The sequence below is a fragment of the Spea bombifrons genome, chromosome 11 (assembly GCF_027358695.1).
Source record: "Spea bombifrons isolate aSpeBom1 chromosome 11, aSpeBom1.2.pri, whole genome shotgun sequence".
Taxonomy (NCBI): Eukaryota; Metazoa; Chordata; class Amphibia; order Anura; family Pelobatidae; genus Spea; species Spea bombifrons.
This window is the reverse complement of record NC_071097.1, coordinates 14,994,728-15,016,922: the sequence shown is the minus strand read 5'-3', so window position 1 is coordinate 15,016,922 and position 22,195 is coordinate 14,994,728. Positions and strand designations below refer to the sequence as shown.

Sequence of the window (22,195 nt, the reverse complement as noted above, 5' to 3'; positions counted from 1 at the left end):
TATATGTCATTAAGTATTTGTTGCAGCTCATGTAGCTCTTTCCAATTTTGCAACAAACTAGGAAAAAAGAAATCGTTCTTGACCCCAGAATGACAGTCAGATCTCTCTTGGATCAAGAAGCTATTTTCCCATCATTTAAAAATTATATACTTGAATATTATGTTTTTGCAAGTCTTCATTCAGTTGCTGTTGAAACATCTGTACAGACTCTGATAATGCTATCATATTCCCTCTGAGGCGCTGCTTTTCTAAACTAAACAGTTTAAACTAAAGTACTCCATTCCATTTATTCATTTGGTAGCCTGCCTCGGCACTTTTTCCACTGCTATAATATCCTTTTTTAGAATAGGTGCCCAAAATTGCTCAGCATATTCAAGGAGTGGTCTTATAATTGATTTATAAAGAGGTTTATATAGAGATTTATATTTTGAATTCACTTTTCAGACATGACAATACCTTACTTATCACTTAGCAACTGCTGACTGGCATTGCACATTGTTGATTCACATGCGAACTCAGCATTGAAAGTATAGATCAAATAAACAGAATCAGACATACAAATCCTGTTTTTGCATGTATACATAAATAATGTATGGAAACATAGCATAGCAAATATAGATCAACACAAACCCGGCTTTGCAGCTATAGATCAAGTGGAATTCAAATTAAAACAGCATTAAAGGTATAGATATAAACCCTACAGTACAGCATGTATCACAGGTTGCACACGCCAAAGGCCAGCCCTGTGGTCCACATTGCCAACAAAGAACCTGACCAGCACCCAGATTACACACATAGGACTTGGCATCATTGTCCCTACACAGCCCAGCCTGAGTTAACTTTGACCCCACTTTCAACAGCCCAGCAGAAGACATCTTTGTCCAAAAAACAGCCCAGTGGTGGTTAAAAAGAGGGACCTCGTTTGGTAACACTGGTTTTGTTACCAATATTTAGGACCTGGGTTGGCCCAACCGAGCCTATGGAACTCTGGCCTGGCAACCGTGCGTACCATTCCAGGGAAAGTTTCCGAGACTGTTGCTCAGGGTTCAGACGGCGGATCACGGCGCTTTTTGGACCATAACATCCTCGGACCCTGATGTCTAAATTGGTACCCTGGGATTGACGCCCAGGGTACCCTAGGATTGATGCCACTCCCTCCGAATCATCCTGAAATAGTGGCTGTTTGTTGGGTGGGGATTGCTGGCCATAGATCTTTATTGTGGTGCCGGACTGTCTGGTAGTTGGTGGGATTATACTCCCAATCCTATTTTGTTTTGTGTAGAAATATTATCTGTGATGTCCTCAGTAAAGAGAGTTCTTTTTTTTACTAAATCTTGGTGCTTGGTTACAGAGGATTAACCCTTGAGCAACTGAGCATTCATGGCAAGGAGGATTTCTACTGCGCCGCTACTCAGTTTGAGTACAGGTCTCTGTCACACACCCATAATGAAAGTAATGACTTGCTATTGCACCCATAGTGCACCCAATTTGCACTCACATAAATTTCCACTGCACTCATAATGACACAAAATGGCTTGTCATTGCTCCAATTTTACATGCACATATTTCCACAGTAGCCATAATAAAAAAAAAACATGAATTGCCATTGCATCCACTTTGTCCTCACTTTGCACCCGTAGAAATTTCCAATGTACCCATAATAAAAAAAAATGTTTGGCTATTGCACCCACTTTGCACCCAAATAAATTCTCACTGAACAAATAATAAAAAAAAGATTCGCCATCGCACCCATTTTGCACCCACACAAATTTCCACTGCACGCATAATGAAAATAAATATTTGCCATTGCATTCACTTTTCACCCAGTTTGCATCCCCTTTGTACCCCCTTTGCACCTACATAAATTTCCACTGCACCCATAATGAAAAGAAATGCACCTGCACCCTTGTTGCTTCTAAAGGACTTGTTTTATTCATTTGATATTATAAATATGGGCAGGAATATTTTACTGTTAAACACGTTATACAAACACACATATTCTCTGGCTCCTGCTGCTGCTGCTGCTTTATGCTAATTTGTTCAGCGTTACTTTGTTACATGTGAATCGCTGAGCAGATGAGTTTTACAGCAGCTCGGAGGTTATGACAGTTTAAACGATTTAAAGAAAACCTCCCAAGCCCAACTGCAGTTGTCCTTAAATTTAACTGCTCCTGCATGTTTATTTCTTGTTTCCATGGCACCCAGATGGACAAACGGTAATTCCAAAAACGAAAATGTACGACGAATTACATTGAATAAGAAGGAATCCCCCCCAACGCAAACACGAACTTTCTCCCAGCGCACAAGTCTAGTAATCATTTTTCTATGCGATGCTTGTGTGAATTCCCTAACTGTCACAGCCTCTACCTGGGAGACAGTTCCACTCATCCACTTGATAAATATCATTTAATAACAGAACAAATATATTTTTTAAAAATATCATTTTATTGTTTTTCTTGCTAGACCTTTATGTTACTTTATAGTGTAAAATATGCATCCAGAGAAGCTGCAGGTATATTTCTGATGGTAGGTCTTCCTCCCAAACATTGTGAAAATAAAGTATCCTCACTAACCACCACCTATATGTACATACATAAGCATTAGCTGTTTTTTTTTATTTTTTGCAGCCTTGATATTAACAAATCTGTCACTTTACCTCCCCTGTAAATATTACATCAAAATATAAATGTTACACAGAACCTTTACTTCTGTAGTGTTATAGCTTCACCTTCTGTGATGTCACTTATCTGCTTAAATACAGACACCTGGCCACAATTCCATATTTTGCGAGTGAATAGAGACTGGTCAAGTATTTCTATTTGCAATCTGTGAAAATGGGGATTTTATTCTTCATTTATGCTCTTATTTTACTCTGTTGCCTTATGCAATGCTTTATTAAACCTAAAAATAAAGTAATGAAAAAAAAATATAAAAAATGGCTCTATGAACAACAAAACAAAGGAAAACCCACCCAGACTCCTTCAGCCAGGTAAGAGACGAGGTGACAGGCTTGACATATTTAGAGGAGAGAACATTAAATCCTGGAATGTAAAGCTTTTGGAATAACCATTGGAATAATGAGGGTGATTTACCTGCCGTTACAGTATGATAGCATATCATTAGCACTGGGAAGGGAATTAGAATATGAGTAATGTGTTGATATAACGTTATATAACGGCTGTACATAAAGGACAATTACAGAAAACACAAGAATATACAAAAGTATGTGTATATATATATATATATATACTGTATTTACTTTGGGCCTTATTAGAATTGCCATATAAAATGTGTGATTTTTATTTTACATAATATTGAAAAATATTGTTTTCCAACCATATGCCCAGTTGCCCCCCGTGTCATTTGTGGGTTAAATCTTTTATGCTGTGTATGTGCAATGCATGGGTTCTCTCTCTAAAGTCAAATTACCCTAATTTATAGTACAGATTTTAAAGAAGATGTTTTTGAAATAGTTAAATAGCACAACACATTTACTTGAATTTTACAATTGTTTATTTTCATACTTATATTTTATGGAACCCACCTCATGGACATACCCATAAAGGTATATCTCTCTAAAACCAGGTGTGGAGCATAAAATATTTAACCTGATCTACACATTTGATGTCAGGGCTCTGGCATCATATGCTCACTAATATCATTGGGGTATTATTGTGGTACTCTTTTGGACGTTTTTCATTAAGATGGAGCGATTTTACACTCATGCTCTCAGGTAAAAAATAACCTAGAACACAGTTGTAATAGATCAAGTGAATTGGGTATCTAACTGTTAGAATTTGAAATCTTTCTCTATTACTTGCAGATGCCATTGCTACTTGCCCTTCAAGCCGCAATTACCACCTCGGCGGCAGAGAAAGGGACTAAGATGCTCACCCCAATAAAGGAGTCTCAGACTGTTTCAAAGTAGGTGCTCTTCCTTATATGAAACATATCTTTTTGATTTTTTCTTTCTTGCATGAGATTATCAAGTGTTTGGAATGAGATTATTATGATCCAGTAATTGTACATTTAACTGACCACTCTATAACTATATAAAACAGCTTTTCTTATATCTACAAAACAATTTTAAAAGGCACCCTATACGCAGTAAATGTCATAGAGTCTTGTGTGATTGGCCCTTTACTTATTCATTATTATTATTAATTAAAATAGTAGTATCATATTCCACACTGCTGTATAATATTTGCTCACTTTGTAACTTGATTTAAGTTGAATTATTTCATAGTATCACAGCCTGATATCAACTCTGCTTTCACATACTGGGCCTTTCAGACACCAGTTACAGAGATTACAAATTACAAAATCCAAAACATTAAGATGTCATTAAAACCTGTTATTAAAACACATTGTACATACACAAATTCTTACACTTAATATTTACTAACCACTAAGCATTTTTGCCAGATTACCAGATTTTGCCGTGGAACAGAGAGAATCATTGGCTTCCTAAGAACTTCCCACAGAAGAAGCTGTCGAACAAATTTGTCTTATGTCATCATTGCCTGTGGGAGATGAATGCAGAAGTGGCCCAGTTAGAAGAGACAAACGTGGAGCACAGCACAAAACCTAAATTGTACCCCCTACCATGCAATAGTTCTGTAGCTTATAAGTATATGTGATAACCTAGTCATTGATAATAAAATCATAAAAATATTAAACGTTTTGAGACTGTGTGTTGTCTATTGGAAATTGACATGTGTGTTCCATGTACAGTTGTGTAAAATAGAAAGTTTAGCAGGTATAAAACTGAGGTAAATGCAACCTCAGATGAAAAACAAAGAAGGCTTTGCGATCTGATGGAGAACCCATCAGGTTGGGGACTAAAAGGAAACATTTGGGACATGAGGATTTCAGTTTTTCAACTTGGAATTTTGACACCTGATCATAATATTTTTGTTAGTTATTTTACTAATCAGTTGTCGTCAAGGGGTTAAATGAAACGCCAGTATACTGTTATTCAGTCTAAATGTTCCCTTTAAAACACTGCACCTGTCAGCAAAGTTTATGCCACCATTTTCCTTGGACACCATGCCCAAATACTAGGCAGTCCCGTTTAAAACTGGATACCTAATAGAAAAACGCATTGAATGTGTGAACCGTGGTTCTTTGTCATTAATAAAATAAAAATATATTATAAAGAATGAAGTAAAATGCGAACATGAGTTTAAGACTCCTTTAATGCTATCTTAACAAACTATCTTAACAAACTATCTACTATGAACTTTGTTCAGTCTGCAACATTCAGTGACGATCTCAAATGGAAAGTGCAAAGTAAAGTCACTGAGTAGGGAGTTCAGGTTCCTCAGCATCAAAATATTGACCCTGTTCTTCGTCATCCGCAAAATTTTCTTCAAAACCCCTGGTCCTGGCAGCCTCATAGCTGGTCAAAGGAACATGGAAGTCATAAAATGGTGCATTATTGATATTTCTGCCTCCAGAAATGCCTTTTACCCCCTATATGCCACCCTGCCTCCAAAAATGCCAAAGTGGCATCTAGGGGGTTACGAGGCATATCATGGGACAGAGTGGCATATAAGGGGGTATAAGGCATTTCTGGAGGTAGAGTGGCATATATGGGGTTAACGGGCATTTTTGGAGGCAGAGTGCCATACAGGGGGTTAAATGGCATATCATGGTGCACTCTGCCTCAAGAAAAGCCTTATGGCACCCATAGAATCCCCCCCACCCACTTACCAGTGCTTCTGACTCCCTGGTGTCTGGTGGGGGCAGCGGATGTTCCACCGGAACTTCTATGAGCACCGGAAGGTCATGTGATGCCGGTGCTGCGTCATAGGAGCTACGGCGGAAGTAAAAGCAGTAACGGCGATTGTCTGCGTTCATCGACCAGACGTCCGTTGGCTGGCAGAGAGGAGAATTCCCTGCAGCGCTGTGGGGAATTCTCCTCTCTGGCAGCCGGGAAAGGTATGCGCGATGCGGTGCTGCCGGCACTTTCTCCGGTGTCTTCCCCTCCTGTGTCTCCTTCACATCCCATGCCTCCTGGACCTGACTATTCCAAACAGGTAGAACCGATGCAGCTGGTGTTCGCCTGCCTTTCAGTGGAGGAGACAGACTAACGGAGGAAGAAGGGCCTCTGCCTATACGGTTGTAAGCCGGGTTATTTGCTTAGGTTGCGCCTGTCGTTGCCGGGAAAGGCTGTCTACATGACTTCCGCTAGGTCCCGGGGTATGGGAGTGTACTTTAAGGGCCCGTGGTGTGCCAAACGGTGGACAATGGAATGGCTAGGATCTGACATCTTCAAGAATTTGGCTTTACTCAAGCTTTTTCCTATTGCTGTGGCCATCGAGTTGTGGGGTGCAGAGAAGAGGGACCAGCCAGTGAAAGTAAGGTCACTTTTACCCCTTTTTAATCCCTCCCTCCCTGTTGTATGTGTCATATTTAGGGGTGCCAGGGACCAAAGTGGGGAAGCAATTATAAAACGCTACATATACACTATATATATATATATATATATATATATATATATATATATATATATATATATATATACATACATACATACATACATACATACATATATATTGTAGGGGACAGCTCACGCATGGGGCGGCAATGACAGTTTCACACAGGTTTCAAACGTAAAAGCGTGTTTATTTAGATGTTGTAGTCACAGAGCACCTTGTAAACAAAACAAACTATAAGCCTGTCCGGCTCTAACTAAACAGCAGGATACCTCTCTAGCAGCCTAAGGTCTGGCGCAAAGCAAAGTAACAAGTTTTGCATGGGGTAAAGCTTCATACCTGGTGGGCTGCAGCGCTGGCTGTAGCTGCTCCTTCATTCAGTTTCTCCTTCCCCTTCAAACCTAACAGCCCTCTCTTTTAAGGCTTCCTCCCCAGTAATGAGCTTAGGAAGCCGCACCTGAGGGCTCCTGAGTTAGCTACTGTGCCTGGCTGAGGAAACCAGGTGAGATATATATCACATCAACCACTCTCCCATACACTTTACCACATATCCCCCCCTCGACTCCAGACCAGAGGTCTGGACAGAGTCAGCGACCAAACAGTACACCCTGGACAATGCATCCGCATTCCAATGTAATTTCCCCGGTCTATGCTCCACTGTAAATCTAAAATTTTGCAAGGAGAGAAACCATCTGGTCACTCTTGCATTTCTCTCCTTATTCTGTTTCATCCATGCCAGAGGAGCATGGTCAGTCACCAACACGAATTCCTGGCCCAGCAGATAATATCTCAGGGACTCCAACGCCCACTTGATGGCGAGACACTCCCTTTCCACTATGGCATAATTTTCCTCTGCTGGGGTCAGTTTCCTACTCTTGTACAGCACTGGGTGTTCTTCCCCATTAACCACTTGCGACAAAACTGCTCCCAAACCTGTAGCAGACGCGTCTGTCTGAACCAGAAATGGTTTCCTAAAATCTGGGGAAACGAGCACTGGCTGGTCACACAGGGCAGACTTCAGACGCAGAAAAGCCCTTTCTGCCTCGGGGTTCCACTTTACCATCACTGACTTATCACCCTTCGTTAAGTCTGTCAATGGTGTGGCCATGGAGGCAAAATTGGGCACGAACCGACGGTAGTACCCGGTTATGCCAAGGAAAGCCCTCACTTGTTTCTTTGTTACTGGCCTAGGCCAGTTCTGTATCGCCTCAATCTTATTGATCTGGGGTTTAACCAGCCCCCTACCAATGATATAACCCAGGTATCTTGCTTCCTCCAGACCCACTGCACATTTTTCAGGGTTTATGGTTAGGCCTGCATCACTAATGGAGTCTAACACGCCCTGTATCTTACCGAGGTGACTTTTCCAGTCAGACGAAAAAATTACCACATCGTCCAGGTAAGCAGGGGCATAATCACGATGTGGTCTCAAAATCAGATCCATCAGCCTCTGAAAGGTAGCAGGGGCCCCATGTAACCCAAATGGCATCACAACATACTGGAACAGGCCCTCTGGAGTGGAAAAGGCAGCCTTCTCTTTAGCCTCCTCAGTTAACGGTATCTGCCAATAGCCCTTTGTAAGGTCAAGTGTTGTAATGTACCTTGCCTTCCCAAGCCTCTCAACCAGTTCATCCACTCGGGGCATGGGGTACGCATCAAACTTTGAGACCTCATTTAATCTCCTGAAGTCATTACAGAACCTCCACGTCCCGTTGGGCTTTGGGATTAGCACTATGAGGCTTGACCATTCACTAGTAGATTCCTCAATAACACCTAATTCAAGCATGCGCCTGACCTCCGTGGATACCGCCTCTCTACATGCTTCTGGTATCCTGTATGGCTTCAGGTTCACTTTACCGTGAGGCTCAGTTTTAATATGGTGTTTTATGAGGTAGGTACGGCCAGGTAGGTCCGAAAACTTGCGTCTGTTTTCCTGCAGGAACTCCCTCACCTCCTGCTTCTGGGGCACTGACAGTGCCTCTCCTATTGTTACTGGGGGAACTGGTTGCCCCACTTCTTTGACCCCTGCCTGGGTCGCCCCCAAAGACTCCCGCTCTTTCCACGGCTTGATCAGGTTTACGTGGTAAACCTGGAAGGGTTTTCTCCTGCCCGGTTGATGGACCTTGTAGTTCACCTCACTCATCTTCTCTACAACCTCATAGGGACCCTGCCACTTGGCTAAAAACTTACTTTCGACGGTGGGCACTAAAACCAGGACCCTGTCCCCAGGATTAAAGGCCCTCAACCTGGCAGATCTGTTATAAATTCTGCTCTGGGCCTCCTGCGCTCTTCAGCAACGCCACGATTGGCACTAAGGGGCCATCCTCCCCGGGGCGTCAACATCCGCCATACATTGTATGGCGGCGGACGCCAGTTTTAAAAGCGTTGATCGCCTCCTAAACTTAAATGGTGTCGCTGGAATGCCTCGATCAGGAGGCATCCAGCGACACCAAACACTTAAACGGGATGGACTGTGACCGCTCCGGGAAAAAAGTTCGCTAGATGGTCGCCAGACCCTCTAGAGAACTCTGGCTCCACTTGCAGGTTGAATACAGGTACTGCATTCAACCATGCAAGTCAATGGAGCCCAGCTTTCTAATCACAGTGTGATTAGTAAAAATAAATTAAAAAATAAAATAAAATTAATAATAATTAGAAAAAAAATAGTAAAAAAACAGTAAAATTTAAAAATAATTTCCCACTGATGTCACTATCAGGGAAACCTTCAAGTTGAAAAAAAATGTTACATTTTTTTTTTTAAAAAAGGCAAAAAAAATAAAATATATATATAAAAAATATATTTTTGTGAGCAAGTCCTAAAATTAGCATATTAGCTTAAAACAATTCTTGCATGGAAAGAGTTCAAATACTGGCATATTAAATGCCCATGGGGTGTCTACTTTTAAAAAATGTATGATTTGATGGGGTAAATTGAATTGGCCGGGTTCAACAATGTCCCAATTAACACGGGGGGAAGGATGCCACACATCTAATTTCCAATTAGAAAAATGCACACGTACCAAATGTGGCCTTTTAGTTCCCCCCAAAAATGACAAACCCATGCATGTGGGGTATCACTGTACTCAGGAGATGTTGCTGAACACATATTGGGGTGTCGTGTGACAGCGGCATATACCAGGAGCTGTAAATTCATACATAACATAGGTGTGTGGGGGAAAAATACACACAAGAGAATACTACTGCAGACTTTGAAAAAATTCTGGTGGTAAAATGTGTGCATGCAAAGAGTTAAAATACCAGCATTTAAAATACCCTGGGGTGTCTAGTTTTCAAAAAATATGGTTTTGTTGGGCACACTGAAATGGCCCGGCTCAAAGATGTACCAAATAGGGCATGGGCAGTGGATCCCCAAATGCCAAAGTTCAACATTGAAAAATGCACATGCCCCAAATGTGGCCCTTTTGCCCCCAAACAACCAGGAGAAATCATTCATGTGAGGTATCGCTGTACTCAGGAGATGTTGCTGAACACATATTGGGGTGTTTTGTGATAGTGACATATACGACAACCTTTTAATTCATACCTGAAGTAAAATGTGCGTGAAAAAACAAATGCAAAAAAATGACTACCACAAAGTTTGACAAAGACTGGTGGTAGATATGGTGCATGGAAAGAGTTAAAATACTAGCATTTGAAATACCCTGGGGTGTCTAGTTTTCAAAAATATATGGCTTTATTGGGCACACTGAAATGGCCCGGCTCAAAGATGTACCAAATAGGGCATGGGCAGTGGATCCCCAAATGCCAAAGTTCAACATTGAAAAATGCGCATGCCCCAAATGTGGCCCTTTTGCCCCCAAACAGCAAGGCAAAATCATTCATGTGAGGTATCGCTGTACTCAGGAGATGTTGCTAAACACATATTGGGGTGTTTTATGATAGTGACATATACCAGAACCTGTTTATTCATACCTGAAGTAAAATGTGTGTGAAAAAACAAATGCAAAAAAATTACTGCTATAAAGTTTGCAAAAGGCTGAAGGTAGAATTCGTGCTTGGAAAGGGTTAAAATACTAGCATTTGGAATACCCTGGGCTGTCTAGTTTTCAAAAATATATGACTTGATGGGGTAAATTGCATTGGCTGGCTTCAAATATACCCGAAATGGCACATGGGGGGAAGAATTACCAGATTTGGAAAAAATGGCTTTGAAATAGCAAAACGCTACCTGTACATATTGCCCGATAATGTGTAGAAAAAAGCGAAAAAAACATAAAAACATTATTTCTAAACTCAGGACAAATATTAGAATCTATTTAGCAGGTTTTTTCATTACCTTTTACAGATTAGTAAAAGATTTTTCAACTAAAAGTTAGAAACAGTCATTTTTTTCTAAATTTTTCACCATATTTTATACTTTTTTTAATAGTAAATAATATGAGACAATCAAAACAATGTCATCTAAAGAAAGCCCTTCTTGTCCTAAAAAAAACCAATATCTAATGTGTGTGGGTTCAGTAAACGGCAAAGAAGAAAATTACAGCTAAACACAAGTAGCGCAGAAATGTTAAAACGGCCATTGTCACGAAGGGTACAAAAAGTAAAATCAGCCTTTGTCACGAAGGGGTTAAAAGCTATGATTGAGAAAAATATTGTTATTGTTTTTATTTGCCATCCTGCCCCCAGTTATGCACATCTGCCCCCAGGCTTGCCACTCTACCTCCCTGCTTTTACCCCCCATATGTGCCACTCTGCCTCCCTAATATGCCTTTTACCCCCTATATGCCACTCTGCCTCCCTGATATGCCTTTTACTCCCTATATGCCACCCTGCCTCCAAAAATGCCAGAGTGGCATCTAGGGGGTTACGAGGCATATAATGGGACAGAGTGGCATATAAGGGGGTATAAGGCATTTCTGGAGGCAGAGTGGCATATATAGGGTTAACGGGGATTTTTGGAGGCGGGGTGCCATACAGGGGGTTAAATGGCACTTCTCATGGTGCACTCTGCCTTATGGCACTCATAGAAACCCCCCACACTTACCAGTGCAATTGTCTGCGTTCATCGACCAGGCGTTCGCCGGCTGGCAGAGAGGAGAATTCCCTGCAGAGCTGTGGGGAATTCTCCTCTCTGCCAGCCGGGAAAGGTATGCGCGATGTGCATAGACAACCTCCTCTGCTGCCGGCACTTTCGTCGGTGCGCGGTGATAGACGTCCGGTGTAAGTGGCGGCAGCAGCTGAAGTTACCAGACAGGAGGATCCAGGTCCCCTGCAGCGCTGCTGGGGATTTGGATCTTAGTCTCACAGTCAGACCTCATTTGAGGTCTGATTAGAAGATGACTGTGATTATAAGATGAGGGGTATTTTTCAGAGCATTTGCTCTCAAAAAAACCTTGTCTTATAATCAGGCAAATACGGTATGTCAATTGGTGTTGCTGTTGATCCAAAAGAAGGCAAAAATCCAGTATGGATAGCCCTGGCTCAACTGAAAGGCAGGGCTGCATGTGGTTGTGGGGATAGGGGTTAAATAAAGGTCAGGCAGTGTCAGGCACGTACCTGCCGGCAGCAGCCTGCACCCGTTGCCCGCCTCCGACAGGGAAGGCGCCGACGAACGGCAGGGCGTCCGTCCGTTCATCGCCGGCGTCCCCCGGAGCTCCTCTCCTCGTGTCCTCGGAGGGAGCGAGATTCGCGGGTGCCGCGGTTGCAGGAACTCCGAGGTGGGGGGTGGTGCTGCAGCATGCTGCTCCGAAACCACCTCCCTCTGCAGCCCATGGGGAAAGAGACAGAGGGGGCGGGACGGAGGCTTTTTATACAGGAGGGGCGGCTCCCTCACTGAACTGTATGAGGGGTTGTACTGTGGGCGGGTCTGTAGGCGGGTCTATAAAACACCATCATGTCAGTGCTCAGATATTCTGAGACGCTCAGTGCATTACAGAGTGTCTTCAGTTCTGTGCTCCTGTTCCTATAGTGACCTAGTTACCTTGTCTGTTTGATTGTTTCCTGAACTTGACCTTGCTGACCTTGACCTCGGATTACCTACTGACCTTGCTTACGGATTGCTGCCTGAACTTGACCTCGGATTATCTACTGACCTTGCTTACGGATTGCTGCCTGAGCTTTGACCTTGGATTCCCTACTGACCTTGTTTGCTGATTGCTGCCTGAACTTTGACCTCGGTTTTCCTATGGACTCTGATTTTTGATTTATAGTCTCCCCTGCATATTGGGCTCCTCCTCCCTTCACACCACAGGTGCCAAACCATGGAGTCCGCAGGGTTAACTGATGATATCACCTCCTTGGTCCACCAGGTTACATCCCTGAATAGGACCGTGGGGGAACTCCAGGCCGGGCAAGCGGACGTACAGCTTCAACTACAGGAGATACGCTCAGGGCGAAGGCCTGCCAGTCCGTTGCCAGTAGAGACGCCTCCTTCTGCGGTATTGGAAGGGGCCACAGCACTTGAGCCCCACGTTGTACTACCAGATAAATTCTCTGGCGACAGGTCCCAATACCGTACTTTCATTACTGCTTGTCAAGTGATGTTCACTCTCAAGCCACGGACTTATGCATCAGACCGTATTAGGGTACACACTGTGATTACGTTACTGACAGGTGAACCACAACAGTGGGCTCATCATCTCTTACGAGTCAATGATCCTGTCTTAGAGTCCTGGTCTTCTTTCCACCATGCTATGGGGAAAATATACGATGACCCTCTCAGAGCCGCTACTGCCCAGAATACCTTACGTCATCTCCGACAAGGAAGAAGACCAGTGGAAGAGTACGTCACAGAGTTTCGTCAAGCAGCAGTTGAGACCGCCTGGAATGAGGCTGCTTTACTGGACCAGTTCCGTTTGGGTCTGTCTGAGGCTCTGAAGGACGAATTGTCGCGCACTGGTGTTCCATTATCACTAGAGGCCCTAGTTGACTTATCCATCCAGATTGATCGTCGGCTACGTGAACGCAGACAGGAACGTTCCATGGGGGCTAGTCCTCCTAGGCGCCGTGTGTACCAACCTCCTGTTCATTAACAATCATCAACCACCGCACAGACAACCGAGGAACCCATGCAGATAGGACTCTTCAGGGGACCTCTCTCAGCGGTGGAACGCTCCAGAAGAAGAACATTGCACTTTTGTCTTAACTGCGGCAAAGCTGGACATGTACTCCGTGAATGCCCGGAGAGACCTAACAAGTCAAGAGGTGAGCTGTTGTCCATCCACACTGCTGTACCTCCTACTGTTTCCCGTTCAGCCCCTCATTTATCCATCTCTCTTCTCCTGCAGTGGACTGATTCTTCCATAACCACCATGGCCATGGTGGATTCAGGAGCCAGTGGTAACTTCATGGACACTGTTTTTGCCTCGAGACACCACATACCCTGTCACACCAAGACAACTGCGCTCCTCATACACCAGGTAGACGGCAATCCATTGGCCTCTGGACCCGTGACCCAAGAGACTGTACCTCTTATGATGCACCTTGGTACCAGACACCACGAGCGGATTAGTTTTGATCTGGTACAGTCACCATTGTTTCCAGTCATCCTAGGACTGCCATGGTTGAGACAACACAACCCACACATCAACTGGGAGACTGGGACCCTCACCTTCTCTTCTCACTTCTGTCTGGACGCCTGCCTTCTACCACAAGAGCCACCATTGGGTCGGTTGTTTTCTCTGGACTTGTTGCCATGTAACAAAACGCCCGTTTGTCTTCCTTTGGTGTACCGTTCATTTTCTGACGTCTTCGAAAAGAAAGGGGCTGACAAGCTTCCACCTCATCACAGTTATGACTGCCCCATTGACCTGCTCCCTGGAGCACCTATACCGTATGGGCGCATTTACCCTCTGTCGGGACCGGAACTGAGAGTCCTAAAAGAATACATAGATGACGCTCTCAAAAAGGGATTCATACAACCATCCACATCTCCGGCTGGAGCAGGACTGTTTTTTGTCGGAAAGAAAGACAGGGGGCTAAGACCCTGTATCGATTATCGGGCCCTTAACGAAATCACAAGAAAAAACCGATACCCACTGCCCCTGATACCTGAATTGCTAGACCGTCTCAGCTCCGCCCACATCTACTCCAAATTGGATCTTCGTGGGGCCTACAACTTGGTCCGGATAAGAAAGGGAGACGAATGGAAGACAGCCTTTCGGACTCGGTACGGGCATTTCGAGTACACTGTGATGCCATTCGGGCTTTGCAATGCTCCTGCTACGTTCCAGCACTTTTTGAACGACGTGTTCCATGACTATTTGGATGTATTCGTGGTGATATATCTAGATGACATCCTGGTCTATTCTGAAACTCTTGAAGAACATCGTCTCCACATGAAAAAAGTTCTCACTCGGTTGCGTGAACACAACCTGTATGCAAAGCTTGAGAAATGTGCGTTTGAGACAACCACAGTGGACTTCCTCGGATTCCTCCTAACTCCCCAAGGGCTGCAGATGGATGACAAGAAAATAAGAGCGATTACTGAGTGGACCTGTCCTACCAATAAGAAAGAGGTACAACGCTTCCTTGGATTTGCAAACTTTTACCGTAAATTCATAAGGGACTTCTCCAAGATAGTCCAGCCACTTACCGCATTAACCAAGAAGGACAGCCGGTTTGTGTGGTCACAGCAAGCCCAAAACACCTTCGACCTCTTGAAACGTCTCTTCACCACTGCTCCCATTCTTTCGTTTTCTGACCCAGCAAAACCATACGTCTTAGAAGTAGATGCCTCTGAATCCGCCATAGGGGCCATTCTGTCTCAAAGACAAGGTGCACCGGACATTCTACACCCGGTAGCCTTTTTCTCCAAGAAGTTAACTCCCTCTGAAAGAAACTATGATGTCGGTGACCGAGAGTTACTTGCCCTGAAATCTGCTCTTGAAGAGTGGCGACACCATTTGGAGGGTGCTGCTCATTCAATCCTGGTCTACACTGATCACCGGAATTTGGAATACTTACGCACCGCCAAGCGATTGAAACCCAGACAGGCTCGTTGGGCATTGTTCTTCAGCCGTTTCCTTCTAACTATAACTTACCGTCCTGGTTCTAGGAATGGCAAAGCAGACGCTCTTTCACGCATAATGGACAATAACCAGAATGCAAGAGGCACGGAGGAGACTATCCTTCAGAGTGGCCATTTCCTAGCAACCTCACAATCAGTATGGGAGAAGCTCCGGTACTTTAGCACTCCTGAAAGAACCCCTACCGCTCCAAGGCTCTTTCACGCATAATGGACAATAACCAGAATGCAAGAGGCACGGAGGAGACTATCCTTCAGAGTGGCCATTTCCTAGCAACCTCACAATCAGTATGGGAGAAGCTCCGGTACTTTAGCACTCCTGAAAGAACCCCTATCACTCCAAGGCTCACACGCCGTGACGGTCTACTCTTTTTTCATGGAAGGGTCTTCGTACCGCTGCCTGTTCGTCTTGAGATTCTACGGCTCCATCACGCGACATTAACGACCGGTCATGGTGGAACCAAGAAAACAGAAGATCTCATCAAACGCTTGTTCTGGTGGCCAGCTCTGCGTAAGGATGTTACAGCATACGTGTCCGCGTGTCAAGTGTGAGCTAGCACTAAGCCTTCTCGACAACACCCAGCTGGGCTCCTACACCCTCTTCCAGTTCCCAAACAACTATGGACTGACGTGGCGATGGACTTCATTGTTGAGTTGCCTGCTTCACAAGGATACACCACTATCCTGGTGATAGTGGACCGTTTCTCCAAGATGGCCCACTTCATAGCTGCCAAGGGCTTACCCACCTCCACGGAGACTGCCAACTTGTTCCTGAGAGAAGTCTTCCGGTTGCACGGGCTTCCCAACACCATCACGTCCGATCGAGGCACAAAGTTCACCTCCCGTTTCTGGCGTGCCTTCTGTCAAGGACTCAATATACAGCCCAAGCTCTCCTCCTCGTTCCATCCACAGAGCAACGGTCAGACCGAGAGGGTTAACCAAATACTTGAACAGTACTTGCGCTGCTTCGTAACGCACCTACAGGATGACTGGTACCAGTTGCTGCCTACCGGTGAGTATGCATACAACAACCAAACACAGAGGTCTACTGGGTATTCTCCATTTTTTGCCAACTAATGTTTCCATCCTTCCTCGTTACCTGATTCCCCTGTATCGGACTCTGTGCCTGAGGCCGCCACAAGACTCCGGCGGCTCCTTCAATCGTCGGCGCCTTCCCTGTCGGAGGCGGGCAGCGGGTGCAGGCTGCTGCCGGCAGGTACGTGCCTGACAGGACCCCCTCCCCAGGCGAGCCCTCCGGGGGCGCCCAAGGCGAGGACGATCAGGATGGTGACGATGAAAGGAACGGAGTCTGGCAGGAGCGTGAATGTTATCCACTGGTTCCCAGGAACGGTCTGCCACCCCGTACCCTTTCCAGTGGATGAGGTACTCAAGACGGCCGCGTCGGATCCGGGAGTCAAGAATGCGCTGGACCTCATATTCCGTTTCGCCAGCCACTTCAATGGGTTGAGGAGGTACAGGATCCGTAGAGGGATGAGCAGGAGGCACCCATGGTTTGACTAATGACACGTGAAACACAGAGCGAATACGAAAGGTCTGAGGCAGTTGGAGAAGAACTGCCGCAGAACCAACCATAGAAATGACAGAAAAAGGTCCTAGGAACCGGGGACCGAGTTTCTTGGTGGGGCAGGATAGGCGTAGGTGAGAGATTGAAAGCCAGACTTTGTCTCCTGGTTGATAGCAAGGAGCTGGTGAGCGTAGTCGGTCGGCATAGCTTTTATACCCTTTTTGTGCCCTGATGAGATTGTGTTCAATGACAGTCAGATCTCTCTTGGATCAAGAAGCTATTTTCCCATCATTTAAAAATTATATACCTGAATATTCTGTTTTTGCAAGTCTTCATTCAGTTGCTGTTGAAACGTCTGTACAGACTCTGATAATGCTATCATATTCCCTCTGAGGCGCTGCTTTTCTAAACTAAACAGTTTAAACTAAAGTACTCCATTCCATTTATTCATTTGGTAGCCTGCCTCGGCACTTTTTCCACTGCTATAATATCCTTTTTTAGAATAGGTGCCCAAAATTGCTCAGCATATTCAAGGAGTGGTCTTATAATTGATTTATAAAGAGGTTTATATAGAGATTTATATTTTGAATCCACTTTTCAGACATGACAATACCTTACTTATCACTTAGCAACTGCTGACTGGCATTGCACATTGTTGATTCACATGCGAACTCAGCATTGAAAGTATAGATCAAATAAACAAATCCTGTTTTTGCATGTATACATAAATATGTATGGAAACATAGCATAGCAAATATAGATCAACACAAACCCGGCTTTGCAGCTATAGAGCAAGTGGAATTCAAATTAAAACAGCATTAAAGGTATAGATATAAACCCTACAGTACAGCATATATCACAGGTTGCACACGCCAAAGGCCAGCCCTGTGGTCCACATTGCCAACAAAGAACCTGACCAGATTACACACATAGGACTTGGCATCATTGTCCCTACACAGCCCAGCCTGAGTTAACTTTGACCCCACTTTCAACAGCCCAGCAGAAGACATCTTTGTCCAAAAAACAGCCCAGTGGTGGTTAAAAAGAGGGACCTCGTTTGGTAACACTGGTTTTATTACCAATATTTAGGACCTGGGTTGGCCCAACCGAGCCTATGGAACTCTGGCCTGGCAACCGTGCGGACCATTCTAGGGAATGTTTCCGATACTGTTGCTCAGGGTTCAGACGGCGGATCACGGCGCTTTTTGGACCATAACATCCTCGGACCCTGATGTCTAAATTGGTACCCTAGGATTGAAGCCCAGGGTACCCTAGGATTGATGCCACTCCCTCCGAATCATCCTGAAATAGTGGCTGTTTGTTGGGTGGGAATTGGTGGCCATAGATCTTTATTGTGGTGCTGGACTGTCTGGTAGTTGGTGGGATTATACTCCCAATCCTATTTTGTTTTGTGTAGAAATATTATCTGTGATGTCCTCAGTAAAGAGAGTTCTTTTTTTTTACTAAATCTTGGTGCTTAGTTACAGAGGATTAACCCTTGAGCAACTGAGCATTCATGGCAAGGAGGATTTCTACTGCGTCGCTACTCAGTTTGAGTACAGGTCTCTGTCACACACCCATAATGAAGTAATGACTTGCTATTGCACCCATAGTGCACCCAATTTGCACTCACATAAATTTCCACTGCACTCATAATGACACAAAATGGCTTGTCATTGCTCCAATTTTACATGCACATATTTCCACAGTAGCCATAATAAAAAAAAACATAAATTGCCATTGCATCCACTTTGTCCTCACTTTGCACCTGTAGAAATTTCCAATGTACCTATAATAAAAGAAAATGTTTTGCTATTGCACCCACTTTGCACCCAAATAAATTCTCACTGAACAAATAATAAAAAAAAAGATTCGCCATCGCACCCATTTTGCACCCACACAAATTTCCACTGCACGCATAATGAAAATAAATATTTGCCATTGCACTCACTTTTCACCCAGTTTGCATCCCCTTTGTACCCCCTTTGCACCTACATAAATTTCCACTGCACCCATAATGAAAAGAAATGCACCTGCACCCATGTTGCTTCTTAAGGACTTGTTTTATTCATTTGATATTATAAATATGGGCAGGAATATTTTACTGTTAAACACGTTATACAAACACACATATTCTCTGGCTCCTGCTGCTGCTGCTGCTTTATGCTAATTTGTTCAGCGTTACTTTGTTACATGTGAATAGCTGAGCAGATGAGTTTTACAGCAGCTCGGAGGTTATGGCAGTTTAAACGATTTAAAGAAAACCTCCCAAGCCCAACTGCAGTTGTCCTTAAATTTAACTGCTCCTGCATGTTTATTTCTTGATTCCATGGCACCCAGATGGACAAACGGTAATTCCGAAAACGAAAATGTACGACGAATTACATTGAATAAGAAGGAATCCCCCCCAACGCAAACACGAACTTTCTCCCAGCGCACAAGTCTGGTAATCATTTTTCTATGCGATGCTTGTGTGAATTCCCTAACTGTCACAGCCTCTACCTGGGAGACAGTTCCACTCATCCACTTGATAAATATCATTTAATAACAGAACAACTATATTTTTTAAAAATATCATTTTATTGTTTTTCTTGCTAGACCTTTATGTTACTTTATAGTGTAAAATATGCATCCATTAGAAGAGAAGCTGCAGGTATATTTCTGATGGTAGCTCTTCCTCCCAAACATTGTGAAAATAAAGTATCCTCACTAACCACCACCTATATGTACATACATAAGCATTAGCTGTTTTTTTTATTTTTTTTTTTTACCTCCCCTGTACATATTACATCAAAATATAAATGTTACACAGAACCTTTACTTCTGTGATGTTATAGCTTCACCTTCTGTGATGTCACTTATCTGCTTGAATACAGGCACCTGGCCACAATTCCATATCTTGCGAGTGAATAGAGACTGGTCAAGTATTTCTATTTGCAATCTGTGAAAATGGGGATTTTATTCTTCATTTATGCTCTTATTTTACTCTGTTGCCTCGTGCAATGCTTTATTAAACCTAAAAATAAAGTAATGAAAAAAAAATATAAAAAATGGCTCTATGAACAACAAAACAAGGGAAAACCCACCCAGACTCCTTCAGCCAGGTAAGAGACGAGGTGACAGGCTTGACATATTTAGAGGAGAGAACATTAAATCCTGGAATGTAAAGCTTTTGGAATAACCATTGGAATAATGAGGGTGATTTACCTGCCGTTACAGTATGATAGCATATCATTAGCACTGGGAAGGGAATTAGAATATGAGTAATGTGTTGATATAACGTTATATAACGGCTGTACATAAAGGACAATTACAGAAAACACAAGAATATACAAAAGTATATATATATACTGTATATACTTTGGGCCTTATTAGAATTGCCATATAAAATGTGTGATTTTTATTTTACATAATATTGAAAAATATTGTTTTCCAACCATATGCCCAGTTGCCCCCCGTGTCATTTGTGGGTTAAATCTTGTATGCTGTGTATGTGCAATGCATGGGTTCTCTCTCTAATGTCAAATTACCCTAATTTATAGTACAGATTTTAAAGAAGATGTTTTTGAAATAGTTAAATAGCACAACACATTTACTTGAATTTTACAATTGTTTATTTTCATACTTATATTTTATGGAAGCCACCTCATGGTTGTACCCATAAAGGTATATCTCTCTAAAACCAGGTGTGGAGCATAAAATATTTAACCTGATCTACGCATTTGATGTTAGGGCTCTGGCATCATATGCTCACTAATATCATTGGGGTATTATTGTGGTACTCTTATTGACGTTTTTCATTAAGATGGAGCGATTTTACACTCATGCTCTCAGGTAAAAAATAACCTAGAACACAGTTGTGATAGATCAAGTGAATTGGGTATCTAACTGTTAGAATTTCAAATCTTTCTCTATTACTTGCAGATGCCATTGCTACTTGCCCTTCAAGCCGCAATTACCACCTCGGCGGCAGAGAAAGGGACTAAGATGCTCACCCCAATAAAGGAGTCTCAGACTGTTTCAAAGTAGGTGCTCTTCCTTATATGAAACATATCTTTTTGATTTTTTCTTTCTTGCATGAGATTATTAAGTGTTTGGATTGAGATTATTATGATCCAGTAATTGTACATTTAACTGACCACTCTATAAATATATAAAACAGCTTTTCTTATATCTACAAAACAATTTTAAAAGGCACCCTATACGCAGTAAATGACATAGAGTCTTGTGTGATTGGCCCTTTACTTATTCATTATTATTATTAATTAAAATAGTAGTATCATATTCCACACTGCTGTATAATATTTGCTCACTTTGTAACTTGACTTAAGTTGAATTATTTCATAGTATCACAGCCTGATATCAACTCTGCTTTCACATACTGGGCCTTTCAAACACCAGTTACAGAGATTAGAAATTACAAAATCCAAAACATTAAGATGTCATTAAAACCTGTTATTAAAACACATTGTACATACACAAATTCTTACGCTTAATATTTACTAACCACTTAGCATTTTTGCCAGATTACCAGATCTTGCCGTGGAACAGACAGAATCATTGGCTTCCTAAGAACTTCCCACAGAAGAAGCTGTCCAACAGATTTGTCTTATGTCATCATTGCCTGTGGGAGATGAATGCAGAAGTGGCCCAGTTAGAAGAGACAAACGTGGAGCACAGCACAAAACCTAAATTGTACCCCCTACCATGCAATAGTTCTGTAGCTTATAAGAATATGTGATAACCTAGTCATTGATAATAAAATCATAAAAATATTAAACGTTTTGAGACTGCGTGTTGTCTATTGGAAATTGACATGTGTGTTCCATGTACAGTTGTGTAAAATAGAAAGTTTACACTCTTTGAATTGTATTGTTTTACATATCAGGACAACAATGATCATCTGTTCTTTAGCAGGTCTAAAAATGAGGTAAATGCAACCTCAGATGAACAACAAAGAAGGCTTTGCGATCTGATGGAGAACCCATCAGGTTGGGGACTAAAAGGAAACATTTGGGACATGAGGATTTCAGTTTTTCAACTTGGAATTTTGACACCTGATCATCCTGCCCCTAAACTCTTTCTATGTCAGGATTTTTGTGAAAGTACAGTGCTCATAAAAATGAACTTTACCTCCTCTTATTTATAATCTTAAATTAAATATTTTTGTTAGTTATTTTACTAATCAGTTGTCGTCAAGGGGTTAAATGAAACGCCAGTATACTGTTATTCAGTCTAAATGTT

The 22,195-nt window shown here is 42.9% G+C and overlaps 1 long non-coding RNA gene across 1 annotated transcript; it reads left to right on the top strand.

Moving 5' to 3' along the window:
* Positions 1-20,792: 20,792 nt before the first annotated feature.
* LOC128469087 (uncharacterized) lies at positions 20,793-21,818 on the top strand. The gene is made up of 2 exons (XR_008345913.1): positions 20,793-20,976; positions 21,478-21,818. It is a non-coding gene; the product is annotated as an uncharacterized LOC128469087 (long non-coding RNA).
* The last annotated feature ends 377 nt before the right edge of the window (positions 21,819-22,195 follow it).